We start from the raw sequence: 13309 nt of genomic DNA, 5'->3' as shown, positions 1-13309 counted from the left end.
TATTTTCATAGCTAATAATATTATGCTGTAAGTTATCGTGATTTTGATTGGAAATACTGGGGATTGATGAAAAATATAAATTATCATGGCTGAAAAAAAATTGTGCAAAATTTAAAAGAATAGCAAAAAAGCAACAAAACTGACTGAGAACCTGAAATTGTTATGAAAATCACAACACCTTTGTGTTTTTAAATGACTCTGACTGACTGATCAGTTTGACTGATTCTTCCTCAAGCAAAAAAATAACATCTACTGGAAGATGTGTATCATATGCCTTTTTTTTGCCTCCTCTGGAAGTGGGAATTTTAAATTCTAAATATGCCACACTCTTACTAGTCAAAATAAGCTGTTTGTCTGGCATGATGACAGGGAATTGTATAACATTTCTTGTCTTCCAGAGACCAGTGCCACCCATTGGCTGTCTCTTTTGAAAGGCCTAACCACACAGCATCATTATATTTGCCATTAACAACATCAAGAATGATTTTCATCTCTTTCATGTAGTTAGTTGTAGCCAGGTCAAAGTAGCTCTATGCCTCGTACCGGGTTTTTGGAGTTTTGGCTTAAAGTTATTAGTCCTGGGCAACACATGAAGACAGAAAACACACTAGTGTGAAAGAAAAGAATTAGTATAGTGTTATAACAATATTGCTATTTTTAAATTGTTGAAATGTTATACATAAATTAATTAAATTGGATGCTACACAGTGGTAAAACCTATACCTCAGTGGTTTAGTGTACATGGTAAAACTGTGCTGCAAGAAGCACAGCACTTGTATATGAATGGATAATTAACTCAAAAATAGGGATTTTCTGCACATTCACAAATGCAAAACAAATTTCTTAAAATTATTTGTAATTATTTATATTTTTTTACTAAAAGGATTATTTTGTAAAAACTAAATGTAACATAAATAGAATTAAATATTACTATAGATATCTTAAATGTAACTGTGGATGGTACACATTATGGATATCTGCAATACATATCCACTCTAGCTTTGAAATATTAAAATGGTGTGCAGAAAATACACACTGAAAAATCTATTTTTTCAGCTGTTTTTGTGTAAATATATTTTAATTGAAAGTAAAGTTCAAATTCTGTCACAAACACGATTCAGAAGTTTACACACAAATGCATGTTTAGAAAATACATGCTTGATGGTTCAACTAATGATCCTGTTACAGTTGAGACTTTTAGCTGATTTTTTTTTTTAAACTCTAAACTGTGTACAGGTATGAGTTAATTATTAGTACATTTTTTGAACCGATGAACTGATTACAGTATACAAAGGAAAAAAATAAAGACACTTACCAAATGTTTGTTGGGTCTTGATTTGACAATGTATTTTTACTTTGGCTGTTTTTCCGCTTTAGTGGTTCTAATATCCCAATCATGCAAATGCGGTTGCCACAGAATGCAAAACAACAATGTTGTCTGTACATCCCCTGCAGTGGTAAGCCCCAGTATGATTACAAAAAATATAGGCTTAGACAGTATTTAGTTATAAAACATGCTGCTGGTGTCTGTAGTTTTGTGTTTGTATTTTAAACCTTTTTCAAAATATTGCTGTAGAGATCCATCACCTGCTACCTGCAGGGTAGAGGCTTTGTCACTGAAGTCACTTTGCCTTTGTGTACAGTGCTGCCAAAAGGTGTTTGTGCTTTCCTGATTTCTTCGTTTTGGTTATTTGTCACACTTACAGCTTTCAGATCATCAAGCAAAGTTTAATATTAGACAAATAGAACCCGAGTAAATCCAAAAGTAAGTTTCTACATGATGATTTAATTTATTAAGGGAACTAAAGCAAAACCAAACCTACCTGGCCCAATATGAAAAAGTAACTGCCCCCTAAATCCTGAAACTGGTTGTGTCACCCTTGGCAACAAGAACTGTCATAAAGGATTTGTGATATCTGACAAGTCTTTCACATTGCTATGGAGAACTTTTAGCCAACTCATCTTTACAAAATTGTTTTTAATTCAACCACATTGAAGGGATTTCAAGCATGTACACCCTGCTTAAAGTTCATGCCAAAGCAACCAATCAGTCTTATTTTGACTAGACCACTCTAAAAACAACACATTCTCACTCAGGAGTTTCTGGTAGAGTGTTAAATTCATGGTTCCATCAATTATGGCAAGTTATGTCTGTGAAGGTTCTCAGTCATCCAGATCATCGTAGTCTAAGGAGCTTGGAAAGAAAAGTGTCTGGACTTCTTTAGGTTGCTTGAAGACGTTTCACCTCTCATCCGAGAAGCTTCTTCAGTTCTAGGGTCAAATGGTGGAGAGTCCCAGATTTAAACCTCGTGGGAGTATCCCCCAAAAGAGGGACAAAAGGACCCCCTGATGATGGACAGAGAAGACAGATGGTTTGAAAGAGGAGTGAAAGAAGCCATTTATGTCCACTGTGAGCGACCATCTTTGAACAGAGGCGGTGGTTTACGACACCAACTGTCTGCCATCTATAATCCAGTTTTGAGATCCCTCCCCAGACGCCTCAACGCCTACTCATACCCTGGGCCATCTGACCTCAGGAAATCACATGATAGGGTGGGTCCAGGTTTCACAATGAGCTCACCCGAAACCTTGGCTGATTGTGACCCACACTTGTTTTCACACCTTGGCTCATGTGATTAGAGGATCATCAGGGGGTCCTTTTGTCCCTCTTTGGGAGGATACTCCCACAGGGTTTAAATCTGGGACTCTCCACCATTTGACCCTAAAACTGAAGAAGCTTCTCGGATGAGAGGTGAAACGTCTTCAAGCAACTTAAAGAAGTCCAGACGCTTTTCTTTCCAAGCTCCTTAGACTATGGCAAGTTATCGAGGTCCTGAAACAGCAAACTGCTGGTTTGATGTTCTTTTTATGAACATTGCTTTAGTTAAATTCTATTCAAATCAATTTTATTTAGAATGTAAGCAACAGTTGGCTCAAGGCCTGTTGTTTTGACAGAAAGAATGTTAACAGCTTCTGATTTTTATGAACTACTGTGCCACACTCAAAAAAAGAACTATTTAAATGAACAGAAAAAAAGGATCAAACGGATTTCCACCTGATTAAATTGCTTTATTTTAGCATTATGGAATTCTGTTATTCCAACTTAATGTACTTGCACTAACTTAATTAATTAATGATGAATCAACCTATTTACTGCAACCAGTGGCGGTCCTAGCCTATTTGGCGCCCTGGGCGAACACTCCCTCTGCCCCACACACACACACACACACACATATGAAGACAGAGAAAATATAGTATGCAAACGGCTACTAAACAGACATCATAATTCGTCATACAATGAGAACAGGACAAATCAACAATTGACACTGACTAATTACTATTATATTAATATTATATTATTGTATATATTGTTTGGAGTTTAGTCTGTTACTGTAACTATTTTTACCATTTCTTCTTGGAGGAGCTGTAACCCACATAATTAAGAAAGTATTCTGAAAGTTTTAGGATACATGACCTGCCTTTATCCAGTGACACATCTCCTTACCTGTATCTTTTGCTCGTTTCTCCTTGTAGGAGCCATAATTAAATATTGAATTTTAATGATCACTGGGTTTTCGTTTGTTTGGTTGCTATGGTGATGTGTAACAGGAGCCACGTGGGTGCTAGCGGTGACATTAAGAGGGCGTTGTCAGTCTGTCATTCACTGGTTTGATTTTGACAGAGAGCAGGGCTGGGTAGCTGTAGTTTTTGTTGACCGCAGCCAACGAGTTTCCCCTTGTTGCATTAGAGCTGTGATGTTTTAAGAGTTTGAATCGCGAGCCGATCACATTGCTCTGTAAACTTTTCAAGCACTTTAATAAACAAGCAAGCAATTCCACCTCTGGCATTATTGCCTAAAGTTGACAGCGCGTCAGGCAAATAGGCTCAATCCCCGGCCTCTAGCGACTGTGGAAGTCGCTACACTCCTCTTCTTTTCTCTTTTTTAAACTTTAAAAAGTTTGTGTGAGACTTTAAATCAACAAAATATAAAATATACATTTTAAATTGTTATTGATCCCTTTACCCCGAGTCCTAAAGTGTATATTTATTTTCTTACTCTTAAATATTTATTGTTCGTTTACTTGCACTGCTGTAACTGGAGCCTCGTCGTCTCGTCTCTCTATATACTGGACTGTATGTAGCGGAGATGACAATAAAGTTTACTTTGACTTCAGCAGCGAGCAGGCGCACCGAGGGCTCTCGCGCTCACTTTTCGTGTATTGATTGATTGATTGATTGATTATGCTTTATTCATCCCGAGGGAAATATAGAAAACATCGGTGCAAATTATAAGTCTTTATCATAATGTCTGGTGTTTTCGTGTTTGTTGGTTTGTTTTAATTTTGTTTTATTTTGCGAGTTGGTTATTAGATGCTGCTCCAGCCAGCCAGAGAATCCCCCGCCGCCCCGCCCTCTCCTCCCTGTGCCGCAAGCAGCAGGCGCACCTCGCAAACGGAGGGCGCCCTTACTCCCAGCAAATGGGCGATAGAAAACCGATCGGTGCCTATGCCATCCCTAATATGCGCTGGCATGATGTCGGGGCAGCATGAGTACGAGCATTTTTTTATTTTTTTTTTTGCCGATGCCCGTGATGCCGCCCCCCACCACGATGCCGCCCCGGGCAACCGCCCGTGTCGCCCGTATCTAAAACCGCTACTGACTGCAACTTGATTTAATTGTGTTGATCCAACCCATGCAAATTACATTAGTCCAACAATTCAGCACTGATAGTGGATTTGAACTCAGGCCTTCTTGCTGGTGAGGCAAAAGTACTAAACACCATGCTACCGAGCTTTCACTCTAATCTTTAAAAAAAAAGGTATGAAAGCAATTATTACAAGGCTGAATGCAGAATTTTCTTTATATTATTGTCCTTGACAGGTTAAACCACAATAAATAGCAATAGCATACACATGTGTATGCTTTTCTGCCTCTTAAAACCTCGGCAACTAACCACTCTTGCTAGATTGTATCATGTCCATTCAATAAGAATAAAATAATTTGCTGAATTTCATGCAGATCCTACATAATTTAATTACATTCACCATAGAAACATGAAATTATTTTTTTTCGAATTACAGGTTACATGTTACAACCACCCAATTTCATTTTTTTGAGTGCATAATCATCAAAATTAAAACCAGAAAAGGCCTGAGATATTTATTTTATGCATAATAAATACAAAATAGCAAGTTAAATAAATATAATCAAATTAGCATAAATAATTAAAACAGTAAAAAAAAATTAAAGGAGAAAACATATTTTAAGCTTAAGTGAGATATGGGGTGATGCCCCACCCCCAACCATTTCAGCTCTTCAACAAGAAGGAATTAGTACTGTGACAGATTTACCTAATGTGTTTCGAAAATGATCTCTCAAGGATCATTACTTTTCTAATGGCTCTCGCTTGCTCTCCTTTTCATATCTCATTATCTTAAATCAAATCTTTCAGGAACTTAAGACATTTGTTTAATTCTTTGGCCAAATGCAAATCAGTGTCATGTCTATGCTCAGGACATAATTTTCAAGGATATATTCAGACATTTTTTGCCAAATGTGACCAATGCAACTTTTCCCCCTTTTACCTTTTCTTTTCAATAACATTAAACATTTTATTAGTAACAATATGAAACAATATGTAAGCAATATTTAAATAGAATAATTCTAACAATACAGTTTGCTAACCAAGTGGATTTATTTAATCCACTTAACAATGTGAAACTTAAACTAGCCTAGATAAAGACTGGTTAAAGCAACTTTAGCTTGAAAGCCTTATGATAAACTCTTGATAACTCGTGACACCAGTTCTATTTTAAAAACAGCCATTTATATGTACTGCATGGCTTTGACTAACAGTTAGACATCAGAAAACAAAAATATTTTATTTGTATTTATCTAATCATAAACAGATACAATTCACCTTTATTTTTATTTTTTGAAGTTTTACTTGAAGATTTATTTTTTATTTTTACACCCCTCCACTGTAATATCCAAACAGTCAACCGGCCAGGCATATTACAACAAATTTGAAACAGAAAATTCAAGTGTGACTCAAATCAGGCAAATCAATTGAAAAGTGAATTCTACTGGTGACATTTAAGTTTAACTGGCATCTGCCTATATATAATGAAGCTTATGTGCCAATAAGAAAGATCGGTATTCACTCATCTATCTCCTTTGCCATGGATAATTTGGAGAAAACCTGGAACAGTGTGGAACTTTCACAGGAGTGGGGGTGATTCAACGATCAGAAAGAAACTGAGCAAAAATGGCCATGGCAAGTAGAAAGCCACTGCTGAGTTAAAGGAACATAAAGGCTTGTCTCACTTTTGCCAGAAAATATCTTGATGATCCCCAAGTCTTTTTGGAAAATACTCTGTGGGATGAGAATCGAGGATTCCTCGGAATTGTTAGTCTGCTTGCCTATCGATCCCGCTTCTTGCACTTGCGCCTCAATCAGCTAATATCATTTTTTTTATTGCACAAAAACAAGAGTGCAATGGTAAAGTGCAAACTGCATTTACGACAGAAAGAGCTGCATTATGCTGCTAACACAGTTTCAGTTCTTTGCATCACCTGCTCCATTATCCAAGAACCCAGAGTGACATTAAAGCTGAATGAATGCAGATCCCAGCCCAGAACTGCAGTCAAATTAGGCCATCATTTGTGAGCTGCAGTGAAGCCAGCTGCCACTGGACTTCATCAGGTAACAAGCGGCTGAGCAGTCAGGCTGCAGCCCCGTTTCTACCTGTTTTTTCTGTAAAATTATTTATATTTTTATATAGCACCAAATCACAACAACAGCTGCCTCAAAGTGCTTTATATGGTAAGGTAAAGACCCTTCATGTACAATAATACAACCCTGTTCATGTTTATAAAGTGGAATCACCGGGGAGATAACTTTGAAAACTCTTTGAGCTGGTTTTCATTTTTGCTTTGTGCTTTGTCTTAATTCCAACATACAAAAAAAAAAAATTATATATGTGTCTTCATTACGATAGGGATTTGCGTTGGTGTGTGGGACTGTAGCTTCAGGTTCATATTGTTAAATGGTAATTATGGGACAAGTCAGGACAAGTTTTTCCTGACTTGTCTTTTGCTCTGTCAAACATTTGAATGTTGTTATATATGTGTCTTTTAATGTACTGTACATGATTTTTGTGACTGTGCCAACTTGTCTGCATAAAAAAATTACATTACAGTGCACGAACTATACATGTGCGACAGGTACCAGACTGGAAAAAAAGTATAACAGGAAATATTACGCAGCTCTTAAGTCTCCAGCTGTCAGTGTCCATGTCTGCAATACAAACACGTGATCAGAAGCACTAGATTTGCTTTGTGTTCTACTGGTAGTGCATTCATCTTTAATACTCCCCGGTGAGGATGATTTTCCATTTGTGTGGTGATAACTTAATAAAGTCAAAGATTTTCATTTTTTTCACAGATGTTTCAGCCTGATCTGATCAGTGGCATTTGTGAACCTTAGTAAAGTTTTTATAGTCAAACTAATTGTCGGCCTGCCTGTTCTGTTATTGACCTTGTGTGAATACACAACAGTGTATCCATAATGAACACCATGTTCAAAGATAAGAATGTCCATAACTGCAGGTCGCAGGGTCCGATATTTAACTCCCACCTCCAGTAGAACTTCGACAGCATTCCGAGACAGGCTGAAGATGTTGAATCCAAATGGACCATGTTCTGCACCTCCATTGTTTTGTATATAAATATGCAAATAGACTGTATTTGCGTTTTTATATGTATTCAATTCAATTCAATTCAATTTTATTTATATAGCGCCAAATCACAACAGAAGTCGCCTCAAGGCGCTTTATATTGTACAGTAGATCACACAATAACACATACAGAGAAAAACCCAACAATCATATGACCCCCTATGAGCAAGCACTTTGGCGACAGTGGGAAGGAAAAACTCCCTTTTAACAGGACGAAACCTCCGGCAGAACCAGGCTCAGGGAGGGGCGGGGCCATCTGCTGCGACCGGTTGGGGTGAGAGAAGGAAAGGAGGATAAAGACATGCTGTGGAAGAGAGACAGAGATTAATAACAGATATGATTCGATGCAGAGAGGTCTGTTAACACATAGTGAGTGAGAAAGGTGACTGGAAAGGAAAAACTCAATGAATCATGGGAATCCCCGGCAGCCTACGTCTATTGCAGCATAACTAAGGGAGGATTCAGGGTCACCTGGTCCAGCCCTAACTATATGCTTTTGCAAAAAGGAAAGTTTTAAGCCTAATCTTAAAAGTAGAGATAGTGTCTGTCTCCCAAATCCAAACTGGAAGCTGGTTCCACAGAAGAGGGGCCTGAAAACTGAAGGCTCTCCTCCCATTCTACTTTTAAATACTCTAGGAACAACAAGTAGGCCTGCAGGCGAGAGCGAAGTGCTCTAATAGGGTGATATGGTACTACAAGGTCATTAAGATAAGATGGGGCCTGATTATTTAAGACCTTGTATGTGAGGAGCAGGATTTTGAATTCAATTCTGGATTTAACAGGAAGCCAATGAAGGGAAGCCAAAACAGGAGAAATATGTTCTCTCTTCCTAGTCCCTGTCAGGACTCTTGCTGCAGCATTTTGGATTAGCTGAAGACTTTTCAGTGAGTTTTTAGGACATCCTGATAATAAAGAATTACAGTAGTCCAGCCTGGAAGTAATGAATGCATGAACTAGTTTTTCAGCGTCACTCTGAGACAGGATATTTCTAATTTTAGAGATGTTGCGCAAATGGAAGAAAGCAGTCTTACATATTTGTTTAATATGTGCGTTGGAGGATATATCCTGGTCAAAAATGACTCCAAGGTTCCTCACAGCATTACTGGAGGCCAAGGTAATGCCTTCCAGAGTAAGAATCTGGTTAGATACCATATTTCCAAGATTTTCAGGGCAGAGTACAATAACCTCAGTTTTATCTGAATTAAGAAGCAGAAAGTTAGCGGCCATCCAGGTCTTTATGTCTTTAAGGCATTCCTGCAGTTTAACTAATTGGTGTGTGTTACCTGGCTTCATGGATAGATAGAGCTGCGTGTCATCTGCATAGCAGTGAAAATTTATGCTATGTCTTCTAATGATGCTGCCTAGGGGAAGCATGTATAATGTAAACAGAATTGGTCCTAGCACTGAACCCTGTGGAACTCCATAATTGATCTTAGTGCGTGAAGAGGACTCTCCATTTACATGTACAAATTGGAGTCTATTAGATAGATATGATACAAACCACTGCAGTGCAGTACCTGTAATACCTATAGCGTGCTCTAATTGCTCTAATAGGATATTATGGTCAACAGTATCGAACGCAGCACTGAGGTCTAGCAGGACAAGCACAGAGATGAGTCCACTGTCAGAGGCCATAAGAAGATCATTTGTAACCTTCACTAAAGTTGTTTCTGTGCTGTGATGAGCTCTGAAACCTGACTGAAACGCTTCAAATAAGCCATTCCTCTGCAGATGATCTGTTAGCTGTTTGACAACTACTCTTTCAAGGATTTTTGATATGAAAGGAAGGTTGGAGATTGGCCTATAATTAGCTAAGACAGTTGGGTCTAGAGATGGCTTTTTAAGTAAAGGTTTAACTACAGCCAGCTTGAAGGCCTGTGGTACATAGCCGATTATTAGAGATAGGTTGATCATATTTAAGATTGAAGACTTAATTAATGGCAGGACTTCTTTGAGCAGTTTTGTAGGAATGGGGTCTAAAAGACACGTTGATGGTTTGGAGGAAGTAATTATTGAAGTTAACTCAGAAAGATCAATTGGAGAAAAAGAGTCTAACTCTTTGTATGTATCTGTGTATTTATTTTTTTATTTTAGATGTATTTATATGTATGTATTAAGTAATTTTATAATGCATTATAACATTTGATATATGAAGTGAAGTGTTACAGTGTATTGTATGATGTTATAGAAAGTAGCCCAGAATCTTTTGTTTTGTTTGTTGCACTTATTTACAGTAAGAGGGTTACACAGTGAGGAGGTTTTGTGGTTAATTTTCTTTGTGTAGACTCAGTGTTCATGCAAATACATTTTGTATATTGTATGCAAAACACACGCAGACAAGGATTACAAATGCAAACCCTGGGAAGCTCTTCCACTGTAAAATTTCACCCTTAAGCCTCCACTTCATATTGCAAGTGAGCTATGCCTGTATACAAATAGCACTTTGGATAAACTACTGGAAATATAAACTAAAGAAGTTCTGAATTTGAATCTGCTGCCCAGCTGTGGCTTTTCTATGTGGCGTTCACTTAGAAAGGCCACAGACTGTGCTTCTGTGGATTTCCTCTCAAAGACATTTATGTTTGGTTAATTTGTGATTCTCAGTTATCCACAGCTGGAAAATGAGAATGTGTGTTGTTATTTCTCTGGGTTAGTTTCTCTGTGTTCACCCTGTCATAGTCCGGTGACCTCATGATGTCAGCAGGTGTGGTCTTCACGTATCTAGTTAGGATAATTGGTTAGTATAACCACTTAACCAATGCCCATTTTCACACATCATAGTCAATTTCCATACGTACCCTCAGTCTTAATACTGTTATAATTGTTCTCTGCCTCTGCAGGGACCTTTTTGTGTTCATTTTAACCAAAAGAAATTCTTTCAGAATACTAACCGACTGACAGAATGATTGTATTCTAAAAATAAGACAATTGTTTAGTTCGTAAAGCTGTTACAATTTATTTTTTTTATCTTTAAGGCTCATATACTCATACTTATGTACCCCCATTATTTGATATTATACAATAACCTCAACATTTGTATTTGGATGTGTATTGTAGAATAGTTTTAGATTTAGACTGTTACACTCAAACACTAACGAACAGGGCAAAGCCCCTTCACTGAGGAATTTGATGAGGATGGTCTGCCTGGACTAGTGGTGGCACCAGAAGGTACAAAACTTAAAGGCTGACTCTGCAAGACCAAAACATGTCTATAAATTCTGGTGTTTGGAAGTTCTCTTCATGAAGTTCTCTCCCCAACTCCTTCCCTTTCTCTAACTCTACAGGGCAGACACCAACCTTGGATGGTTGCCATGGTGATGTGAGAAGTGTCATCTCTTTATTATGGAGATGTCCAAAAGGTGCAGGAGATGAAACGTGAGCCGGATATTGGACCTAAAGATTTCATCCAACTTCTGACCAATCATGTTAACATTCTGTTTTTACCACACACAATAAAAGTGTTTACTGCCTCGGTGTGGGAGCCTTTGTCTCTTTTAGCCATGTGTAGAGGTGGAAGTCCATGACGCCATGTAAAACTGTTTGATAATAAATTTTAAAAACTGAGAATTTGAGCATATTTGTCTTCTCTCTCATAAAATGAACCCAACAAAGCCAAAAATGAAGCTGTCATGCATCTTTGACTATGTGCACATGGGCTAAAGACAAAATTCTTCTTTGGTTGCAGGTCTTATTGATTCTTTTTTAAAAATAGTTCCTGCTGTTAAAAACTGGCTGCAAAGCAACAACATCTCCAGTTTGTGATGAAAATATCTAGAGAAATAATTCCCCCTGCACGGATCTCAGTATGCATGCTTTTTGGCCATTAATCTAGCACCACAGATCATTTACATACAGTAAAATGGTAATAAATTATGAATCTAAATTACTTTGAAACATTACAGGCCAATATGTTTGGAAAATGTTTACCAGTCTCCAAAACTAGGTCATTGTTTAAGTTACGTGCCCTGTTTAGGAAGAACAGTTATTTTGCTCTGGCCTACTGAAACTATCCAAATGCCCAGCCATTGATCCTGAAAACAATTCTGCTCTTTTTATGCATCTTTTCTTCTTATTTTGTCTGAGTACTCTATTTCACCAATTCAAAGTGGGTGTGATTTGTATTTGCAGCGGGTAAAATATGTATTGAACATGTCATAAATTTCTAAGTTAATTTTAAATACATTTATTTCTAAATGTGCTTTTGACATGTAATCCTCACCAGATGTTGGTAACAATCTATGCAATGCTTAAAGGCAAAGAAACCATATAATAGATGTCCACAAATTCTGTTATGTGTAATAATGAGAAATAAAACAGGGGAAAAAGTATTGAATACGTGAAGAAAGGGAGGTGCAAAAAGGCAGGGAAAGTCATGACATCAGCTGAAATCTGAAATCAGCTGGTTCAGTTACAACTGATGCCCTATAAAAAGGTGTCTCATTACCAAGGTGTCACACTAGAGACATTATGGGTAAAACCAATGAGTGCTCACAAGACCTGTGCAACCATATTGTTGCATAAAATACTATTGACATTGCTTACAGAAGAATGTCTGCTCTCAACCGCCATGGCCCTTCTGCATGATCACCACACAAGACTCCATTGCTGAAAAAAAGCATGTTGAAGCATGTTTAAAGGTTCCTGGACAACATTTAGACAAGCCTGTGAAATACTGGGAGAATATACCCTGATCAGATGAGACCAGAACTGAACTCTTTGGATCCCATAATATACACCATGTTTGGTGGTCGAGAGGCACTGTATATCACCCCAGAAACACCAGTGAAGTTTGGAGGTAGTAGTAGTGAGACATTCTTGACTTTAAAACAATTAAAAAAAATAAAAATCTGCCGCCATCTAAAGATTATGGAGATAAAATGAGGGTAATCGACAATGATCCCGGACACACAGACAAGGAAACTCTCAATTGTGTTCAGAGAAAAAAATCAAGCTGCTAGCAAAGCCCAGACAATCACCTGCCCTGAATCCAATTAAAAATCTATGGAAAGAACTAAAGCTAAGAGTTCATGTAAGGGGCCCACTGAACCTTCAGGATTTAAAGACTGTTTGTGTGGAAGAATGGGACAAAATCATGATTGGGCAAGGCATGCGACTAGTTTCGTCAAACAGGAGGCATCTTTAAGCTGTTATCATCAACAATGGCTTCTGTACAAAATATTAAATAAATTTCACAGTTGTTGTAAAATTTCAGTGTCTTCAATACTTTTTCCATGTGTCATTTCACATTATTACACATAGTTTAATTTATAGACATCTGTGGTTTGATTTCTTTGCATGTGTGGATCAGTTGTAACTGACATCTGGTGAGAATTTCATGTCAAAAACACCTTTACAAATGTATTTACTTAGAAAGTTACTAATGTCTTCAATACGTTTTTTTTTACCAGCTGTATATAGCAAGCATTTAATATTATTTAAATTAAATTGTATTGATTAATGTGTTGCTAATCTCAGTCTTTATTAAATTTTATTAAGACTACACTCACACATTGCTGAGAGAAAAGAGATGACATTATGCTGTTATAAAGTTTATTTATCTCATTTATATA

This window comes from Oreochromis aureus, linkage group 11, assembly GCF_013358895.1.
Source record: "Oreochromis aureus strain Israel breed Guangdong linkage group 11, ZZ_aureus, whole genome shotgun sequence".
Lineage (NCBI taxonomy): Eukaryota > Metazoa > Chordata > Actinopteri > Cichliformes > Cichlidae > Oreochromis > Oreochromis aureus.
Note: the sequence above shows the minus strand (reverse complement) of the source record.